Source organism: Cyprinus carpio, chromosome B4 (assembly GCF_018340385.1).
Source record: "Cyprinus carpio isolate SPL01 chromosome B4, ASM1834038v1, whole genome shotgun sequence".
Taxonomy (NCBI): Eukaryota; Metazoa; Chordata; class Actinopteri; order Cypriniformes; family Cyprinidae; genus Cyprinus; species Cyprinus carpio.
The window spans coordinates 2,172,408-2,195,616 of NC_056600.1; the positions used below are offsets into that span (position 1 = coordinate 2,172,408).

A 23,209-nucleotide genomic window follows, 5' to 3' on the forward strand; every position below is an offset into this window, starting at 1 on the left:
TGCTCATGTGCGCCGGGGTTTGAGTAGCTCAGTCCAGGTGACAGTGTTTCTCTGAGACATTCATAATGGATGAATCCTTCCACATTCACTCTTCTGCAGATAGAGAAAACTCTGAATTCAAGTCTACCATGACACACTACTTTCTCTCTCTCTCTCTCACACACACACACAATCACATGTTGGGAACATAAACAAGAGCTTTCCTTCTGCACTACATGGCAAACTAAACTATTATTGGTTGTAGAGTGGTTAAAATGTACTGTAAGTCGCTGTCTGTGTAGCCAGTTGTTTACTATTATTAAGCAGATTTACTTACTAATGTATGATACATAAGCATTGATAATTTTATATGAAATATATTCTTAATCTTCTACCACAGAACGATTTACAAAATGCAATTATCTAATGAAAAAAGTCATCCTGTTTAAAAGAGGTATGCATGCTAATTTGCATACTTCTACTATCCACTTCGCTGATGATGGGAAAGCAGTAAGCATTAGCATCTAACTAAATTCACTACTTTATTGCACAGTTTTAGGTTTTCATGCATTCAGCCTCACATTTATACAACTAGATAAGTTGAAATAAACAAATCACACACTTCTCTCTGGTTGCAGGTAATTATCGCTGAAAAAGCTCACTTACGCTGCATCTGACATTGCATACTTCCCTACCATAAACACTGGAAAAAATATTTTTAGTTTATTAGAGCATGTTTTAAAAGAAAATACCACATAATTTTTTGTACTTCAAAATTTCTTGTTTAATTCACTATTACTTGCCATTTCTTTGTAATTTATAGTTACGTTTACTAGCAATTTCTAAGTAGATAATTTTTCTATACCAAATTATTATTAGTGTAGTAGATGAAATTTCCAAATTTGCAGTATTCATAAAACAGCACCCATGACTTTCCATTTCTGGGGATATATTTTGAAGTGTCCATCCGATGCAACTGATGCTGGTACAATGTCTGGATTACAATCATACTACATCCATTCATGCTGCACAGAATATACTTTTATGGTGGTCAAGAAGTAAAGGACACATTTACAGTATTTTACTGAATTTTTAGGGTGAAATACAGTAATTTCAGTTGGAAACTACAAATGTTGTGTATAATTTTATGTGATTGTGAAAAAGTTCCAAATGCAGATTTCGCTCGGCATTCACCAGCAAAAAGCTGCTTAGTTTGAAAGTGACTTTATACAACGCTATGCTACCGACAAATACAGTGGCCCTTTCTTGTCCACAGAATGTTGCAAAAACAAATAAACATAAATACTAAAAAAAAAAAAAAAAAAAAAAAAATATCCCAGGAAAAATACATACTGATAAAAAAAAAAAAATAAAAAAAAAAAAAAAAAGTATAGCCTGAATGCAATGCAAGTCACTTTGGATAAAAGCGTTTGCTAAATGCATAAATGTAAAATAAATATCGCTAAAGTGAATAATTATTTTATTTTTATAATTACTTTCATTTCAGATGTAGCCTATTATTTTAGCAGCATACTGTTTTAAACATATTATGGCTTGGAATGCATTAATTCTTACTTCACATTGTATTTAAAGTGTGATGCAGCCGTGGACTCTGAGGAACTCTTACCGAATGATCATGTGATCAGATGGCCACGTAATCTACACACTGATTGGCTGAATTGAGAAGCGCGAAATCCGCTGTAGTATCAGTCTATAAGCTTGAGTAAAATAAAAACTTTAATTACAAAAATGCATTATATGCGAAACTATTATACACATAAGTGACTACTTACCACTGATCTGTTTGTATGTGTGTGTAAGTACCTACTTAACCATACTTTGACAATAAATCTGTACCCAGAATTGAGCTACAAAATCAATGATTGGAAAAAAAACAAAAAAAGTAAACCTGCAGAAGGTTTTCTGATGGGGTTACGTTACTGTATTTATAACTAGCTGTACATAAAAAACAATAGATGCCAAGGAATATCGTTCATTTTTAATTAAACCTAAAGCTCAAATTAAGATAATTGTTAATGTTTTGACTTCTGTAGACATCTTTATATTTGTAGAGCAATAGAGATGTTCTCCTGAATGTGTGTGTGTGTGTGTGTGTGTGTGTGTCAGGCAGTATTGATTTCTGTAACAGCCGTAGATTGAGGAGCTTGTAGTGACATGGTCCTCTCATTGCCGGCCTGATGGAAATGCTGCAGGACACTCGGCACAGCAAAAACACACCCACAGGTCACTTCACACACACTGATGGTCAGGGAACACCTGCAGCCTGTGTGCACAATTCAGACAGCTGTCAATCAGAGTCGAATACAACAGATCACGTACACAAACACGCACACACTTGCTTCGGTTCGCCAGAAAATCCTCATTCAGCTCACAAGGCTAGAGATATTCAATCTTATTGATGCGGCAAAGAAACCAGATAGATACGATAAGAGAACAGAAAAACTTACCCTGAGTTAACAAAACAAACTTTAATACTCAGTGTTAGTGAATGCAACAGTAGTAGAGATATTTACAATGGCAAACAGCAGACCGTTATAATCACGTGCATGTGACATTATGCAAATGAAATATGCATGAAAGCCATTTTCACAGCAGTAAATAGATTATTAAATGAGAGCAAGCTAGCAGGTAAACATAAATGTGCTGGTCTAAATATGGATTAGTCTTCGCAATTGAGCTCCCCGCTTGTTCATGCATCTAAATTTAGCGTGTGCACATCAGTGAATGACGTGGATGGGTTTTTGTGCTGAAGAAAAGAACGTCAGATTCTCGTTTTAGAGAGCAGAGGAGGAGGAGGAACAGTTTCTCTCTCTTGCTGCTAAATGAGCGTTTGGTGAAAGAACGGCGTATCATACGCTCCTGATGGCTGCCGACTCGCATTCATGAAACGCGCACACACACTTAATAGGTTAAGAGGGTCTGGTGAGGTGAGGGTTTATTCAGGTATGAGGACACATTTATCTCCACAAGTGAGCTTAATCTGACAGTGATATCGTTTCTCTGTGCTGTTATTGGTACACTTGTGCTGTGGACATCCCTTTTCTCATAGAATTAGAATGATTATTAAAACTTTACAGTTATAGTTATTATTAGGCCTTGGTGTGAATGTGCCTTTACAGCTCAAAGGGTTGGAATAATTACATTTTTTAAATGTTTTTGAAAGACGTTCTGCTCACCAAAGCAACATTTATGTGACTAAAAATATGGTGATAGTACAGTGAAATATTAAAATTTTAAATAACCGTTTTCTATTTGAATATATTGTAAAATGTAATTTATTTCTGTGATCAAAGGTGTATTTTAGTTAGTGGTTTGTTTAACCAAATATTTACTGAATAACATATAAATAGATAAAAAAACCTTATTACATGCCCTATTATTGGTGCTCAGTTAATAATAATGGTTCTCATTATTGTCAGCAGCAGCAGCACAACTGTCTTCAACATTGATAATAATCAGAAATGTTTCTCAGCAGCAAATCAGCATATTAAAATGATTTCTAAAGATCATGTGACACTGAAGACTGGAATAATGATGCTGAAAATTCAAAACAAATAAAATAAACAAAATAAATAAAAAACTGTTTTTACAGTATGAAGACTTATTTCAAATAGTAATAATGTTTCACTATTTTTCTGTATTTTTTTTTTTATTTAAAAATGCAGCCTTGGTGAGCAGAAGAGACTTCTTTTAAAAACATTACAAAATCATAATTATTTCAAACTATTGAACAGTAGTATATAAATAGCTTGCAGACAAAATCAGCAAAGAAGAAGTGAACTGGATTGTGTGTGATTGTGTGATTGTAATGAGTTGCTGACCTCTCGGATCACTTCACTTTCTCCTTTAATTAGGTTTGAAATGTCAAGAAGAAACTTCTTTCTGTCTTGGTTACTCTTTATGTAAGTGTAGCTGTTGCTCAGTCTGCCAAAGTCTTTGCCTGACCCAGTTCTAAATTAGTCGAAAATGTGAATGCACAAAACATGTAAAATCAAACAAAGACAGAAAGACAAGAATCTTCAAGACAGTATGACCTCTGTGCTTCTGTCTTCTTAATTAATCAACATTTTTGCATCCTAGCAACGTCTCATTAAGGTGTCACAGCAGTTTCTGTGTAAATGCAAGTGTAGAGTAATTAAGACTAAAGAGGAACCAGTCACGAGTCATTAGTCATTAGTGTTTAAGTCAGAATACAGAGTCCTACATACAGTTTAACACACACACACACCTGCTGTATCTGCTGACTGCAGCAAAATCCAGTCCAAAACCATTTAACACACAGCAGACAGCAGTTCAAATTCAACATGAAGCCTGTCTGCAACCCATTTTACTTGACTTCATCACAGCGTGACATGTCCAGCAGAACAAGACATTCAAGGAGAACGAAAAATACAATATGAAAGAGAGGAATTTCAGCCGTTCTTATTGTATGGCCAAAATGAATGTGTGGGAAAAATCTAAAACATATCTAGACATAGCTGCATGTAGAAGTTAATAATTGCATCATTTTTTATATAAACATATTTAAAAAAGTGATAACAGTTAATATTAGAGTTAATTTACAGTCAGTGTTTTTTGAGATACTATTAGAGTTTTATTTAATATTTTAAAATGTAATTACATTTTTTGTATTTTCCATTTTAATTTTAGTTTGCGTTTTAGTAATTTTGTGTGCTTGACATTTTTTATTAGTTATTGTTTTTTAATGTCTAGTAAATAAATATTGTAATGAATTTTTATTTCAGTTTTAGTTAAATTAATGGAAATGAGAAATGTTTCATTTCAGTTAATATTTCTTTAGTAACGTAAAATGTAATAGATAGAATTTTACTGTATTATTTGATATTTTAAAGTTTCTATTTTTCATATTTCCCGTTTCATTTAAATTTTTGTTCAAGATTGAGTAACTTTGTGCCATTTTTTTTTTATATATGTCTAGTAAATAACTATATATTGTTATATTCTTTTCAATTAGTTTTTACTTTTGGAATTTTGTCATTTATTATTTGTTTTTTTAGTAAATGTAGTTTTTATTCATTTTCTTACATTTTAATTTTAGCACATCAAATTACACTGAATGAAAATGAGAAATATTGCTTTTCCAAACAGTGGAAAATAAATACTTTCAACGTTTCAGTTTATTCAGTTTCGCTTATTTTATTTACCAATAGTTACCAATAACCCTGGTTAGATTATCACTTTATTAATCATTCAATTCTCCTGAAATCGATTGTGAGTTAAGTTTTCTGCTTGCTTCACACTATTCGTGTTACAGTATGTGCAGCACTTCTCACTCACTTCTCAGGATCCATCTCAGTTACGATGCTGCCTAAGAAGGGAGCCACTTGTTTAGTCTCGCTAGGTCAGTGTGTGGAAGTAGTTCTGAAGAGGGTCTGTAGGACCCTTGAGACGCTGCTCTTATGACATCATCACCTCCATCATCATCATCAGCTAATGGGAGGCTCATCACCATAGTAACCAGAGATCTATATGTTGGTAAAGAAACATCACGACTCGCACAGACACAAACAAAAGCGCGCACACAAAAGGAGCGCGCTCACAGATTCTCCCCCCATAAAATATTAAAGAATTCCAAAAAAGCATCAAAGAAGGATAAACACACCGTAAACACACAATCCTCTCTAAACAAACAAATCCATCTCTCTTTCAAACTGTGCTCCCCCAAAACAAACTGAATTACTGAAGTATGGTCAAATGTAAACTATATTATCGCACAGCTCTGTATATAAAGTTGGATATATGTCAAACCTTATCCACATACAGTACACTCATGTAAAGCAATATATAATAATATGCATCACAAATCAATATATAACTGTTTTGTTATGTTTTAAGTGAACATAAACCGTTGGGAGAAAATAGTGCTATTTCTTTTCATTTCTTTCTTTGTTCATATTTTATTACTGTCTTGTCTTTAATAATGTTTAAACTGTGGTATCGAAATTGTTTGTTTTAAATTTTACTTGTATCTAAATGTTGCTGTCATAATTTTATTTATCAAACTACAGAGTTTCACGGGTCAAAAACTAACTGAAAACAAGAATCATTTCTGTTTATTTATTCATTTATTGGTGGCGGGCATATTAAAATTTTGGCAGGGCATGTAAAAACCTACACTGAAATAAAAAAAAAATCCTTAGCATTGAGTGCTGACCTTGCTTTTCCATAAAAACAGCGGAGATTTGGTCTTACTGTATGCGAAAATACATGATTTATAGGGAATTTCACCTCTATAAAATCTCACTGCTAGATTGCATCACACAAACCCTGAGGTTGCAAACGGTTTCAGTATAATGCATTACAGCATATAAACCATGACATTATGTATTTTAATGGAATATAATATCTAAACAAATAAATATGAATAGGCTTGAATTATAACTGTAGTTAATATCATTTGCAAAATACGACATGGCATATAATAAGGAACTGTAAATGCCTCCAAAACACCTTTATAATATATAATATATGCATTCCTCGTAGAAATCCTTATTTTTCCACCATCCTCTCTGGGTTACGTGGCCCGAGGGTCTGTTGAAATGATTTGGAGCGACCCGGCTCTGTGAGTGCGGAAAATACGACAGGAAAATGAGATCTGTAGGTCTGATGAAGGTGGCCAACGATTTCTGAGCTGATAGTACGTGATGGATCGAATCAAGGCTACGCTGCGAGAATAAAGAATGCAGGATTTTCCCTAAGCCGGTGTTTGTGATGCCGTCTATAGTTTGTAAAAACAAAATTATAGCAGTGTTTTCTTGTGCACCACCTAAGACATAATCTTATTGTATAGGGGATTTCTGTATTGTGTTTTAGCTTTTTTATTCCTAATTCGATTTGAGTGCAGAACGAGTTACATGCAGAAGTTTAAAGGAATAGTTCAACCAAAAAAGTACGTCTGCTGAAAATTTACCCAGCCTCAGGACATCCAAGATGTAGATGAGATGAGTTTCTTCATCAGATTTGGAGTAATGTAGCATTCCATCACTTGCTCACTGATGGATCCTCTGCAGTGTATGGGTGCCGTCAGAATGAGAGTCATTTTAACTTTAATCATCGCTTCTGGCCAAAATATCAGTCCATAATCCACAATAATGCTTCCTCGAGTGGAAAAAGTCCTTGATCTGTGCATATTTCCCTCCTGATTCGAGACAGCTTTTTCACTGGAGAGCAAAAATTATGGATTATGTACTCAAGCATGGAAGCAATGGTTTGAAGTTAAAAATGCCTTAAAAATGGATTTGGTTCTTACAAACATGTAACTTTTGTATTCTCAAGATGTTAACTGATGGACTGGAGTGGTGTGGATTACTTTGAAATGTTTTTATCAGCTGTTTGGACTCTCATTCTGACGGCACCCATTCACTGCAGAGCATCTATCAGTGAGCAAGTGATGGAATGCTACATTTCTCCAAAGCTTATGAAGAAACAAACTCATCTACATCTCGGATTGCTGATGGTGAGTATATTTTCAGCACATTTTCATTTTTAGGTGAACTATTCCTTTTTTGCTGTTTGTCCAAATGTCTTATCAAACACTGCTAATACCCAAAGCCTTACAGACTCATCAAAAACCAGGTTAAAGGTACTGAGAGATGTTTCTGCAGTCTAAGTGATGACTAAGTTTCTATTTCTCTGTAACACAATCAGCCTCCCACAGGTTGATGTGTTTTAGGGCATGAGTACGCGGCTCGTTTTTCTTTCCAGACGCTATCAAAATTGATTTGAGATTCAGCGCTGGATTGATCCTGCAGCAAGTTTAATCAAGCGGCAGAAAATTGAGAATTAAAAAAGAGCCAATCTGTCTCCTTTTATGCATTTACGTAACTTACCAGGGTTTTTCACGAATCGATGGATCAGGCTCAGGAACACACTCAGCATATTACCTAGAGCTCAGACCCTTTGACAACGACACGATGGAGACATCGGACAAAAACAAAGAGAAAGCGTGCAGTCCTGCAGCACTCAATGTGAGTTGTCAGTGCTTGATAAATGGGTGCTATCACTACTCATGTGTGTGTGTGTGTGTGTGTGTGTGTTTGTGTGGTCCTCAGCTGACTGATACGGACTGAGTCGAGTGTACAGGGAGTCTGTCGGTGTCTATGATAAGGCACATCTCTCTCTGTTCAGGGACGGATATAGAAACCATAGATCTGTCTCTCTATCTTAGCTCCGGCTCTAATCAGAATCCCGTCCACCCACTCTATTTCCTGACACGCTGGAATAACACACATCTCCCAGAGGCTGCTCAACACACAAATCTATAATTCATCTCTACAGCCTTTAGTACACCTATGTACATAAAGCATATGAGTGAGATTTGGATTCCCTGCATCATATGCAAACCAGTGTTAATTTGGTCAACGAAGACGGCGACGAAAAATATTCTTTAACAAACAAGACGAGACGTTGACGAGCTAAAACTAATATCTGATGATAAAAACTATCAGATAAGGGCCCTGTAGAGTATCTCACGTAAATACCGTCGGTTATGGATTAAGTGAATGTAAACAGGTGTATGAAAACTGAACGTGTGTCAGTATTACATGCATGCCTTCTGTCTTAAAGGGACAGCATTCCTAATTAGAAACCTATCAGTGTCATTAATGTTAACCAACAAAAGATTTGTACTTCAATATGTTAAGTAAACCTACTGTATCTGTATCAAGCACTTAAGAAATGCAAACAAAGTGTTCACTATACATTGCCAAGAGTGTAAGTACATTTTGGATCAAACACAAGGGGGAGCGCAACTCTTAATCCAATCAACTAAACCACCCCAAAACAAAACGTTGTTCTGTCCCAGTGGCTTAGTAACAGTGTCAGTAATCCATAGTAAGATTCATCTTTGAACAAGACACTTAAACTCAGGATCCTCCAAAGTTTTTCACCTCTCAGAAACTAATTCCACCAGTTTTGGTCATGTGGCAGAAAAAAAAAGGCATAACGTAAAGACAAATTAATGCAGTCACATCTCACAAATGTGGTTCATGCAATCAGAATTTGGAGTCTATTTTAAAATAAAGATTCCCTTTTATTCCAGTAGACCTTCAGGCTTTAGTTTGACAGAGCAGTCACAGTTGATTTAGTTTTATTTTAGCCAAAGATTTGAGAGGAGCTGCATTAGACTGTCTACTTCAGTGCTGTGTAGGACGGGAGTGTAAAGATTTCTGGCCCTAGACAGAAGAGCAGCTTTCATGTGAGATGACCGCATGCTCTCTGACCTGCACTCGGTCCGCAGGTGTGTAATGAGTGTGTAATGATGCTCTAGAGTCAGGACGACTGTGCAGGTGGCCTGCAGCTATGACACACATACGTGTCTGCCCTCGCTTCCTCAGATGGCACAACCACAGACCACCTGATGCATACCGGACTTAAAAATGGCAACAGAAATGTCATGCTCCAAACTCACTGAATAGACTAATGCATTTTCTAGAATCAGAATGCACAGTTTTTTTTCTTCCAGTGTCATGCAAAAAAGTAACCTGCAATGGTTGTTTTACATACCTTGTAGAGTAAGATGCTTGAGGGATTTTCGTCATTATACAACTTTTGTTGCAGACACAAGCCTGATGTCTGATGGTTATGGATGGATGTTATAGCTGTTCAATCAAACGTTAGCGGTTGTGTAGCGGCCTCCTGGCGACTCGCTGATGACACAAGGGGAATGAAGATCTGAAAAAACAAAGTGTGTTAGAAAGAGATGCTTCACTTTTCTACACACGGTGATCAGAATGAGTCTTTGTGTTAGTATTAAAACACCCAGCTTGACATTTCAGTGCTTTACATTTGTTGTATTTGACTTAAAAATGGCACAATGTTTCTCAAAATGTCATGCTCCAAACTCACTGAATGGATTTTGCATACCTTGTAGTTTAAGCAGCTTGTGGGATTTTCATAAATGAGCTTTTGGTGCATTTTGATGGTTGTTTTTGTTAGTGTTACAGCTGTTTTCTGAACTCGGACATGCCTGCATGGGTCCTGTAGATGTTCAGTATGGTTTACATTTAGCATTTCAGCTTGATTTGTGTAAGTGAACTTCTTTTAACAACATATTTGACAGTTACCTGATAATATATTTCTCATTGCAACTCATCGTCGCAGAAATCATGTTGAACAAGCAGCGTGCATTGTTCTCAATTCCTAAAATGCATTTGCAACCTAAACATGAGTGAGAAAGCATTCTCTCCTCGAGTTGCTTGGACTAGAATGGATTTTCCAGTGGAGAAGCCAGTCGAAGAAAACCAACTGAATTAATCCAAGAAATGAGGCTGCGATACTCTCAAATATTTACCCTGTTCCTTTCCATATATCTCTCATGCCTTAAAATAGGAAAAATAGGATGCGTTCTTTGAAGGAGCTGACGAGATGGGGGGAAAAACAGCATTACCGCTGGAATGAACTTCATAGCAGGCAATCGTCGCAGGTATATGTTTTCAATCTGAGAGAACCGCACGTTCATATATATTTATATACGGCCGTACATTTAACAGAGCGTCCTCCACAGGCCTCCCCTCAGGAATCAGACAGCCTGTCGGGAATACAGAGCCTTAAATGAGCAAAAGGCCGAAGCCATCGCGGCGGCAGACGAGTGCCAGTATGTCTATGACAGCAGAGATATGAGAGAGGATGAAAGTCGTCGCTCAGGGGCGAGACAGCAGAGGGCTGGTAAGATGGAGGAATAACAGTTTACTGCCACATCATGTTGAGGGATAATTCAATCAAATGTTAGCGTTTGGCTATCGGCCTTCTGGCGGCTCGCTGACGAAAGGCAGCGAATGAAGATCTGAAAGAGGAAACAACGTGTGTTAGAAACATTTCAGCTTTCTACGAAAAGCATTCAGAACAAGTCTTCGTATTGCTTGGAAAACAGAACTGATGTGTTTTCAGGACCACAATCAGCTTGATCTTTCAGAGAAACCGTGTTGAGTAGCTTTAATTAAAAAAATTTTTTTTTTTCATTTGCCAATCAGTTATATTATTTTTTGAGGCCAAATTAAAGATTATGCGGATGAGATCTGAATTGTTCATCTGTTCATTACACATCAAAATCATTTTAATGTGATTTTCAGATCATTTCAGATTTAATTTTCAAATTTGCTAATCATTTGAATTCATGAAACATATTTAATATAATTTATTGTAATAATTTATTACAACGTTAACAACAATAGTGTCATGTGCAATGTTCTTTTTTATGAAATGGACAACCGTGTTGTTGTCTGTATTATTTTTTCCTGGATTCTGTGTTTAATGATATCATAAAAAATGGTGGTAATCAAATTAATACATAAAACTTCAACAATTATTTAAAATGCAATCAAATTACATTTTCTTCATCATGGCCCTAAATAACACATGCACCAAAATTTCTGATGTATTAGAATTATAACAATTCTGTAGCTCTTTTATTCTTTATTTTGGCCTCCTCTACCTTCGTAATCACACCACCTTGTAATTCACAGCCAGGATTCTCTCTCAGTTGCTGCACACATCTGATGTCATCGCAGGCAAAAAGAATATGCGAGCAGAAGGCAGACTCAAAACTGTGAGGAAAAAAGCTAGAAGCCTCTTGAATCAGAGCTAAATGAATGGGCAGCGATTCAGCTGGAGTCAATTGGCATGTCCACTGATTTTCAGCATGGAACTGAAGCTGTGAGAAATCCTGTGTGGAAATATGTCGCGCTGATTTCATGAGACAAAAGACCACGTCCTAGAATAGTACAGAGATTTTAAATCCATAGTGGCACCAAAGCAGAATTTTGCAAAAATAATGACTGAAGCCCAGAGAGGCTGTGCATTATTATTGGTTTCTGCCTGGTTTTCATGAGATCATGACTTATTTGTCTCATGATATCAACTTAGAGTTAGAAAGAGCATCAGAGTTTTACACTCCATAAAGTTTTTAAAAACATGTCACATAATTTAACTTTGTAATCATGCCAACTAGAAATGTTGATTTTTGGATCTTCAGGGTGTTAACAGGTCAACTATCCTTAGTACTGTGAAAATATAACATCAACATCAAAAATATAAACCGATTTGGAGCACTACAGTACCTAACCATCAGCTCAGACTTCACTTGGCATACCTGTACAGTCTGTGTTTGGGTCGCATATGTGCAGATGAGCTACATTCCCATTCAGTCCCATTCGCAAACACACACACACACATGCTTGGCTGTGGAGAGCACGTTAGCAGAGCGTATCTATCACAGCCTGCCAGTCACCTGCATTAATCTTTCACACACACCTTTCTCATTGAGGTGCAGTAATTACAACATGCATTCAGTGCGGCTGATTGTGAGACGCAGCTAATCGCATTAGCTAATCCTGCAGCCACAGAATGCAGCTGCTGAGAGCGTGAGACCTCTTCATTTCCCCCGTGCTGAGCTCCAAACACCTCTGACTGCCCCTCACTGCGGATGATTACTGCACGCCTCGAACGGATCAGCTCCAACCCTCAAGACGTAACATATGAGAGAGACTGAGAGAATGACAGATAGAATGAATGAATGACACGATAGATAGAATGACATCTAGACTAATTAAACGCTCGACAGAATGACAGAAAGAACAACAGATAGAATAAATAAATGACACGATCAGCCCAGTGAAAGAGTTACCCCAAGCCGAGGATGCAGTCACACCAACTTTTTCGTGCTGACCTGTTGGAGTTGAAAGAAGTGCTTACTCAGTTTAAAGAACTGATGAAAGGCCAGGCCTAAACACAGCTAAAAGCTATGACAGTTCTCCAGTATGACCAGACTTCCTACCACCATCCAGACTTTCCTGATACGTAGACCAGAATGGATTGGCCACAACAGCTGATGATGAAGAGTGAGTTTGCCAGACAATGAAGAGTTTTAGACAATCTGGGTACTACAGATGGAACTGAGCTCTTTAAATATCAAATACTAGTAGATGCTTATTTGAATTTGCTTACCCCATTTACTTATAATATTGCGGCCCTCCATGAGAAGTTTGGTAATCCCCACCAGCTAGCTTTGAGTCTTGGAAGCCCCTGATGTAAATTGTGGAGATACAGTTGCATTCCAGAAGTTTGATCTTCAGGTACAGTCATTGGTGGGTTGGCTTAAAACCTTAAGACCTGGAGGTGACACTGAATTGAATTTTGGGTCACACAGAAGCAAGCTTCTTTCTGACCAACTTGCTGAGTTCCACCGTCATACGTTATGTAATCCTGTAACTGCACCTACTTTACATGACATTTCAAACTAGTTCCACTATGAAGCCTGGTATCATTAATTTGATGGAGAGATTGGCTCACAAGGAGTGGATATGTACACAGTAAAATGTAACTTCCCTGTCAACTCTGGAAATTCTGTTCCTTCTGCGATATTACAGAACATTAATTGAGTCAGTGCAAAGCATTTGTTAAACTTACCACTGACTGAAGGAGAGCAGGGGGAGGGACAGAGGGCCAGGCCCGTGAGGTGAAAGAGGATCTGAAGACAAAGGTGGAACAGGAAGCCAGGGAAAAGTTAGAGACCAAGGTGGAGCTGGAAACCATGGTGGAGCCGGCAGAGAGGAGGCCTAGGCGGAGATGCTGAACAGGTGGCTAAGGTCGAGCCAGCAGAGTAGATGGTCAGGGTAGAGCCAACAGAGCAGGAGGCCAGGTCAAACCCAGCTGGGTAGGTGGCCAGGGCGGAGTTGACGGGACTGAAGACCCCTACAGTGGAGCAGAAGACCATGATAGCAGAGTAGATTGGACCGAAGATCTCCACAATGGACCTGATGACCACCACAGCAGAGTAGATGGGACAAAAGATCCCTAGGACAGAGCAGAAGACCACCACAGGAGAGCAGAAGGGGCTGAGGACCTCCAAGGCAGATAACCACAATGGCGGATCAGGCCAAACAGAAGACCACCACAATGGAGCTGGCAGTAGACCGCCATTACAGGAAGCACTGCAGATAGTGGGAGAACTTCAGAGACCCCTACACTCGGGATCGCTGGACTTGGATGTACTGAGACCATCGGACTCGGGACCATGGGCTTTGAATTTTGCTGAGGCTGTGGAGCTTGAGAGCGCTGATACCAGTGGACTAACCTTCAACGCAGCTTGTGTCTACATCATTGGTTGGTCCAAAACCTTTGATGCCGGTGCCAAATGCTTTTTGCAGCACAATCAGCAATGGTGCATGCAGGGATTTCTGAGTTGCGCCACCATGGGTGAGGACCCTGGCATGGCAGCCGTGATGGCTAAGGACTCTGACGTACAAGACGCTACAGTAAAATAACCAGAAGCAAACCTACTACAGCCAAAAACCAAACCTACAAAAACCAAACTGAGAAAATGGTCAAAAAGGCATCCCTTCTTATTACAGTATTCAGCTACACGAGCAGAAAGACCAAGTAGAGATCTGACAGATTAACACACCAAAATACAGAAGTCTGCATTTTGTGGCGCACTGCAGTTCCCCCTCAAACCATCAGGCCTGATATCTGGAGCAATAATACCTGCCAGAAAAATAAATAAATAAACTTACTTACCTTGCCAGGAACCTGTGCATGCCAGTGTAGGAAAATCCAGGTAAACCCTACTTCTGGCTCCTTTCCTGTAGTGGAATATTATCACCAAGCTGAAATCCTTATGATTAAGTGAGTTTAGCATGAGTCCTTCACCAGTAACTGTCAATGTTTGGTAACTGGGAAACCTGTCCCCTCAGATAGTGGCCTTCTTACATTGGCTCCTAAAATTGACAGATTTTTTAACATGCCTTATGGAACAAAAGAAAGACATATAAATGTATATGAAATGCCTCTGAGTGTGTGTGTGTGTGTGTGTGTGTGTAGAGTGAGCAGTGTAAAAAAATAAGTGTGTTCGTGTTTGTTTAAACTGTGTGTTTGGATGGATGCATTAGGTTTAAATGCTCACGGTCTCTTCACATTATACCAATCAAATCTTTGGAGGTGAAAGAGGTGAAAACACTTTACATGCACACACAAAATCAAAGCGCATGAATTTATGAGCACATCTATATTCTGATCACATCAACCTGCAATATTTTCTATCATCACATGGCTCATGCAGTTGCAACGTGCTGATTACAGTATTTGAATAATCTATCATTTAGATCATGGCCATTTTTAACATCTACGCTTGAAGCTCCTTTATATGTTCAGGTCATTTGAAATCCTTCAAAGATGTTTTACATTTTCGCCTTTCAGCACAATGAACAGGACGAACTATACATGTATCTGCACAATAAAACAGAGCAAAGAAGAACAGCAGATGGTTCAGATGAAGACTGGCATTGCGCATTGCTGTGAATAGGCAGATTCTTCCTGGATAAAGGGCCGACTCATAACAGGGACATTGAAAGGGCATATAAACAGCTTATTCCCCAAAATTACTCAATCAGTGGGAAATGGGATTTGAAATGGGATTTGAGAACTGAGATCTGGGGAATAATGTGGGATTATCCTTGGACATGTAATCACAGTCACTGATGCAGGCTGGGTCGTGATATTCACATCCACAGGCATTAAAGGGATAGTTCATCCAAAATGAAAATTCTGTCATGATTTACTCACCCTCATGTTGATTTAAACCTTTTATGACTGGAAAACACAAAAGACGATAGACATAATGGAGTGGAATGGGAGTGGAATGCTCTAAAAATGCAATATTCATAGTACAAAATACTGAGAAAAACAAAGACATGATGCAATGGCCAAACATTCAACAGTCATCTTAAAATGTACTGTTTAAGATGGTGGATTTGCTACAATGGAGGCAATGGAGCTTTAGAAGGGATGAATTTAGAAATATATTAATGCTAATGAAGCAACATTGTGGCTATTACAATGATTTTATTGTGCTTTTTATTTTGTCATTAGACCACAATTGTCCCAGCTATGTCTCACACCAGTATTAGAGCTCTAGGGCTATTTACACATTTAAAGGCAAATACATAAATAAACTAATTTGGTCGTTTTTAGCTATATCATATTAATTCAACCTATTCAAAGTTTTGAACACATGAGGGTGAATAAATGACAGAATTGTTATTTTTTGGGTGAACTAACCCTTTAATAATTTATAGAAACCTCTCAGAAATACAGCAGTCATGCCTCCAGCAGCTCGGCTTCTTTAAAACAGCTTATTTTCCACGCTTCACACCTCTGGCACTCCAAAAATTACAGAGGAGACAGCAACCGGAGATGCTGAACAGCATCACCAGCCCTCTTCTTCCTCCTCCGTCTTTGATTTCCCTCCGATTTGCACGTCACAGAGAGAGAGAAGAGGAGAGAGTTTTGAAAGCACTCTGCTAAAAGTGTGCAGTGACCCAGTGCAAACCCTGGAGCTGCTCATCACACACACGCACACACGATATGAAAACCACAGCCTGCAGCTGCCCAATAGCCCTGAGCAATCATTACTGCTATGGTGACCATAATATGACTGTAGGTATGTATGTGAGACTGTGCTAGCTGTACTGAGAATACAATGCATACAGTCTGTTCCAAAACCAAGTGTGCTGCCTTGTTGTCTACTGTCTACATAGGCAGCTACCTTCCAAAAGGTTGCTCACCATTGGCAATGTTATTTGGGCTTACTTGCCGATGCAAACAGTTAAATATTATGTAAATGAGCAACAAGGAAAGAAAGTGACCGATTTGCACTCCTCAACAAATTTAAATTTATTCAGTACTGCACAAAAGCTCACCACTTGCCCTCAGTCACAGTCTGGCATTTCACAAGGACTCTCGTTGTCTCATTATTATGTGACTCTAGTGTCTTACCTGTTACAATTAGTACCTGTTTATCCAGCGATTCTATGGCTACTCCAGCATCTTACAGAATTACCTGTTTCTCTAGTGTATTACCTGTTCTCTGCTGATTATCTTGTATGCAAATACTCCTTACCATTGTGTTCATCAGTGGCGTTCCGCCCATTTAAGCTGCGAATGCTCTGCATACCCAGGCCATTTGAGAAAATAAGTTCACCGGATAATTAATATAAACATGATTATAAATTGAGCCCTTGTCATTTGAAATGTAACTTAAAGCTTAAAGAGTTAGGATTAAGTACGTAAAATGATTTATATGCCAGACGTCAGTAATTTTCTGTAAATCTACGTCAGTTGCGGTTGCTTCTAGTTGAGCGGATTCTCCGGAGCTTTCTCGCCTTCGCTCTGTCGCTGTGACTCATCAGGATTGTAACGTATTCTCATCGGTTTACTGGTCTGTGGCCGATTTCATGCGCGAGGTAAGCTGTCCGCGAAGAGCTCGCCCAAGTGGAAAAATGTGCTGTTGCTGTCAGATCCCAATTGCTGAAAATCACATTGTGTTTAATGCAAAACCAACTCGACTAAATCAAAAGAAAAAACACAGTGTTACTGTATTTTTATGTTTTACAAAGCAAAGCAAATTTTAAAAGTCCACTGAAAACATATCTTCTTACATTTTTGGTTACAGACAACGTATGCATGTTGAAGATATAGCCTACGTTATTGTCAACATACCTAATTGCTAAAATAAAAAAAATGTTTATTAAAACGTGGGCTATATAAAATTTTAATAATAAAAAACATCAGGAAAAGAAAGAAACATGAATCCTCTGAGCATTTTGAACATTAACATGTTATTGTTCCCTTTGTTTTGTGTTTGCTCGTGTCACTTACAGTTAAGCTTCTTCTCTGATTTTATTGTTGTTTGCCATGTTGCAACGTTACTTGGCAATATTTTAAAGATATTATTATTTTGGGTATTTTGCACGGTCTGTTATTGGAGTAGTGTCACCTGGGTGGGAGTTTTAACTCCTATTCACTGAGAATAAAAAAAAAAATAAAAAAAATAAAAAAAACCTTTAGCAGATGCAGAGACATATAGACCGGGGGAATACATAACTATGTGTAAACGCTATTTGGTGGTTTTTACTTAGAAAACCAGCCATATTTTTCTAGCATGTTTTAACTAACCAATTTACATTAACACCTGCCATAGTATTTACAATAACACATCCCACATTGATTCCAACCTCCAATAACCCTTAAACCACACCCCACAAAAAACTTAAACTTTTAATTGACCCTTCCATAGTGTTCTTATTTGACCCTCTTTTGAATCCTAAAAGCTGATGGGGGGGTGAATTTAACTCAGCATACCCAGTTAAAAAAGTCACCGCTCGCCACTGGTGTTCATGTATTCAATCCCTACTTGTTAGAAAAAAAAATGTTAGTACTGTGGTTCATAGCCATCCACATTTTCAGATTCCTTAACAAGTCATATCTGCCTGTCTTATGGTCTTGTCACAATCCTGTAGGCCTTATCCACTTTTCACTTTGCAATCTCCTGACATCCAGGGCCAATAAGCTTGAACCCATCCTTCAGTCATCACTGACCGTCAGCCCCATAAACTGGACCTTCTTCAGTCATCACTGACCGTCAGCCCCATAAACTGGACCTTGCCCTGAGGGATGCTGCTACATACCTGCCACTCTCCTGCCTACCCTCATTGAGGCTTAGTCCACTCTTCCCTGGGCACTAGTGACCCCAGAATTACACAGACACACTCACCTTTCCAACAATGGCACTGGTAGACCAGTATGTCCCAAGGAGTACACTGCTTCATGCAGGGCTGTCCTGAACGTGCCATTGCCAAGTCTCTTCACTACCGACTAGCTGACAAACTCTTCCTGCTGTCTGTACCAACATCAACCATGATCACACCCGGGAGTGAACTTTGTCACAGACTTACCAGATTTTGGAGGGCATAGCTGTATCCTCTTAGCAGTCAACTGGTTCTCCAAAACCTACCAACTTGTTCCCCTAAAAAGATTGCCTACTTCGAAGGAAATGGCTGAAAACCTCTTCCAACACTATGAAGCTATGACTTCCAGAGGACATAGTATCTTACCGTGGTTACCATTTTATCTCTAGAGTCTGGTGTGCCGCCTTCTCCCTCCTGAGAGTGCACGTGGACCTTCTTTGCTGGTTATCACCCACAGACCAAAATGCAGACCGAGAGAAAGATCCAGGAAATAGGATGCTTACTGAGGACATTCTGCCATACCAACCAACACAGCAGGTGCCTGTTCATTTCCTGGATCTAGTATGCACAAAACTCCCTCCGTCAGCCTGTGACTGAACTCACCCCATTCCAGTGCATGCTTGTTTCCTCTATCGGGAGAGCCTTCAGAGGTTCCAGCTGGATCACTGGTTCCATAAGAACGAGAAGTTTAAGGATGCAGCCCAAGTTCACCTTCAGAGAGTAGTATAGCACCAATAGTGTCAGACCAACACCTGGAGATCTTCCACTCCCACCTACAACCTGCAAAGTTCTCAATTCATTGGCTGTTTCACCATACTGAAACAATTATACTTAATCACATACCAGCAACATTTCCCCAGTGCATGCTGTCACGGACATCCTTGATTCCTGTCGATCCATCCTTTGTCCATCCTTAATCTGGCCCTTCTCCTCAACTTTCATGTAGTACACCCCAACAGCCATTGTCATCGTCATCGAGTCATTGTTTCAAATACTTGGTTGACAGGGAAGAATAAAAAATAAAAAAAAAACAGTCCTGGGTCCCTCAGATAACTTCCTCGATCTGGCCCTTCTCCTGAACTTTCACGTAAAATGCCCCAACAGCCCAGCTCCAGGATGGGGCCGGCCACAACATTGGGATCTCCAACCATCAGCAGCGGCCCTTTTTCCAGCGACTCATTTGTTTCTCCAGAAACTCTCCTGTAAGTTACCCATTTCTCCAGTTCATTACCTGTTCTCTAGTGATGATCTTATATGTAAATAAGAAGAGTCAGGCCAACACCCGGAGATCCTGCTATCCCACCTACCAACCCTGGCAAAAGGTCTGGCTCTCCACCTGGGACATCTGGCTCAGTCTGTGCAGCCGCAAGTCTGCAAAATCATCAATTCATCGGCCCCTTCACCATACTGAAACAGTTCAACTTAGTCACATACCAGTTACATCTCCCCGATACATGTGGTCAGCAACATCCTCGATTCCTGATGTTGGAGTCATCATCTCAAATACTTGGTTGGCTGGGAAGAATACTGTCCAGAAGATCAGTCATGGGTCCCTCAGATGACTTTCCTCGATCTGGCCCTTCTCCTCAACTTTAACATGGAACACCCCACAAGTCCAGCTCCAGGATTGGGCCGGCCACAACAAGGGGGTCTTCAACCCTCAGTAGCGGTCCTTTTTCCAGCGACTCATTTGTTTCTCCAGCAACTCTCTTTTACCTCCGGTAAATTAACTGTTTCTCCAGTCTATTACCTCTTCTGCAGTGACGATCTTATACGTAATTAAGAAGAGTCAGAAGAGTCAGGCCAACACCCAGAGATCCCCCTCTTTCACCTACCAACCCAGGCAAAAGGTCTGGCTTTCTGCCCAGGGCATCTGGCTCAGTCTGTTCATCGGCCCCTTTATCATGCTGAAAAGGTGACACCTAGTCACATACCAGTTACATTTCCCTGGTATATGTTGTCATCAACATCCTCGATTCCTGACACTGGAGTCGTCATCTCAAATACTTGGTTGACTGGGAAGAATACCCCCACAAGAACAGTCCTGGGTCCCTCAGATCTGGTCCTTCTCCTCAACTTTCACGTAGAACACTCCAACAGCGCAGCTCCAGGACAGGGACAGCCACAACACTGGGGTCACCAACCATCAGGAGCAGTCCCTTTTCCAGCAATGCACATGTTTCTCCAGCAACTCTCCTGACACTGCAGAAACCTACCTGTAGCTCCAGCAAATTGCCTGTTTCTCCAGTGCATTACCAGTTCTCCAGCGATGATCTGGTATGTAAATACCCCTTACCATCATCTTCCTGTGTTTGAGGCATTCTTGTTGGGAAAAACTCACAATGTTTAAATGTGTATCTGTTTTATAACTCAGCTAAGTGCGGCCTCTGATATATTGCGCTGGTTTGCTCACCTGTATCCACCACAGAGGCTACAAATAAACATGACTAAAAGAACTGACCCCAAATACAAATTGACACCAAAAGGGTTATTTTTTAAACTCTGACAAACTGCAATAAAGGTTTTATGTAACAACATGACTCGTTAGTGTTTTTCATAGTGTTGATTTTTGGCAAACTGTATGAAAACCAACGGGGAGCAATTTGACCCCCAACACAAATAAAGTATCCATACTTCAATACAACAGGAAATATATGCATATATATATATATAAGTTAGATCATGTGACAACAATACAGCAGGCTACAGACTGAAACATCTGTCATATAATACAGCATAGTGTTACACAAACTATTTAAAATGGATGGCAGCATACCGTAAATACTGCCCAATATGGAGTAGGTAGCATACTAGTATTACAGTTAGCATAAACACAAACACATTGAGTATGTTCAGACTGGCATACTACCACACAATATATCCCGAGAACAGCATGTATGTGCACTTTCTGCATGGAATAGCCAGATGGTCTAATTCATTTGCCAAAATGTGCAGCATACTGCCAGAACAGACTGCATGAAACACTGAGGATATTTTTTTAAATTAGTTCAAACTATCTTTATCTGTTTTCATTATTGAAAAAAAATTATATTAATAATCAATATATACACTATGCTCATTGCAGTAAATACTGGGATTCTCCATGGAGTCACACATGCAACACTGCCTTAGACTATGGCCAAAAAAGTATCCTTATTATGTCTGTAGTGCACCTTAAAATGCTCCCTACATAGGCAGCTCACAAGAGACCAGCGAGTGACAGTAGTGCTGATATGCTAATGGCCGTGAAGGTCTGCACCTCTAGTAAGTGAGGTCTGTTCCTGCAGACCTGGTGTTGTAGTATCTGCCCTAGTGTGTGTCGCCTGCACATTAAAGCAGCCTCTGTTCCAGCCTACAGCCATAACCCACCGTGCACTAATATATATGATAATCACAGCCACACACAGCAGTGAAGGCTAATATAATTTTCCCTCCCATAAGAGATTTCCTGTCTCGCTTGGCCAGCATTCCTGCTGTCAGAGTGAACGCACGCCTCCTGAGGGTCCCGCTATACACTAACAGCTTTATACAAATCATTCACACTCAGTCCCTCCCCGGGTGAACTTCATATGTACATTACCACATGGGCTGTGTTCTGAATGGCACGCTAGCTGGCACATACTTGGTGCAGTATGCATACTGTGCACACCATCTGAATTTACTCGAGACTGCCTACAACATTCCCCAAAATCTGCAGTGCAGCAACTGTATGCCACGTTACAAAGCACTCAACTTGACTTTGAATTTCCCAGCAAATGATTAAAATCACAATATCAACTCCAATTTTTGCACACTTCAGACAAACGTAGTATGTTGCTGCACTAGTATGAGAGACAGACAGGTCTCAGCTCCGCAGGCGGTCGGGTGCTACACAAACAAACAAATCAAATGCCGAAAAGCAAACAAACACCACGAGAAAGCCCTTAAAGCACCATTAATAGCTCATTACGGTGCTCAAATGAAACCCCACTCACACTATCAGCCTCTCCGAGCATATGAGCTTTTATGAAGCATGCTGCCTGACTGCTTATTCACTGCCACTTTAGTCAGAGAATTTGATTTTGCAAATCAAGACCTTGTTGCACTACAGCCACGCTGACTAAAACACTTTCCTGTCAGGATGGTTTGTGGCATACAGACCGTTTCCACTGATCTCTTATGTCTGTATTCTATCCAGAGATCTATGGTCATTGGAGTGGAAATCAGCATATGACAAATATATTTATAAAAGATGAATTTTCAGGACTTTATTGACTCAAAACACAGTCACTAAACAAGTAAAATCATATAAAGTCGTTACATGAAACAAAATAAATATTAAGTGAATAAAATAAAATTTCAGCCAGTTGCCAAGGCAACAATCTAATTTTTATTTATCTTAACCTGATGTACTAAAAGAACTAAAACTGAAATTCAAATATATACATAAAAATATAAACTATTTAAAAATATTAATAAAAACTATAATATTGTCTAGATGATATTAAAATAACACTGCCTCATTTTACTTTAAATGTGACAAATCGGTAGCCTTAGTTGTAAGGCAGAGCAAGTTTGGTTAAAGATTATGAGGCCAAACATTTGCAATAAGACAAGGACAGTATATTGAGACAGTAAAGAATGAATTCTGACTTCCCGTGAGCTTTGAACACCATCCTTAAACAACG

The 23,209-nt window shown here is 39.1% G+C and overlaps 1 protein-coding gene and 1 long non-coding RNA gene across 2 annotated transcripts in view; one reads left to right on the top strand and one right to left on the bottom strand.

Annotated features, from left to right (window-relative positions):
• LOC109072325 (muscarinic acetylcholine receptor M2-like) overlaps window positions 1-23,209 on the top strand; it is a 72,517-nt gene that overhangs the window by 29,604 nt on the left and 19,704 nt on the right. The gene's annotated exons all lie outside the window — the stretch shown is intronic.
• On the bottom strand, window positions 1,421-11,899 carry LOC109104155. The gene is made up of 4 exons (XR_002020191.2): window positions 10,086-11,899; window positions 9,886-9,999; window positions 9,526-9,693; window positions 1,421-2,263 (listed from the first exon to the last, which is right to left on the bottom strand). It is a non-coding gene; the product is annotated as an uncharacterized LOC109104155 (long non-coding RNA).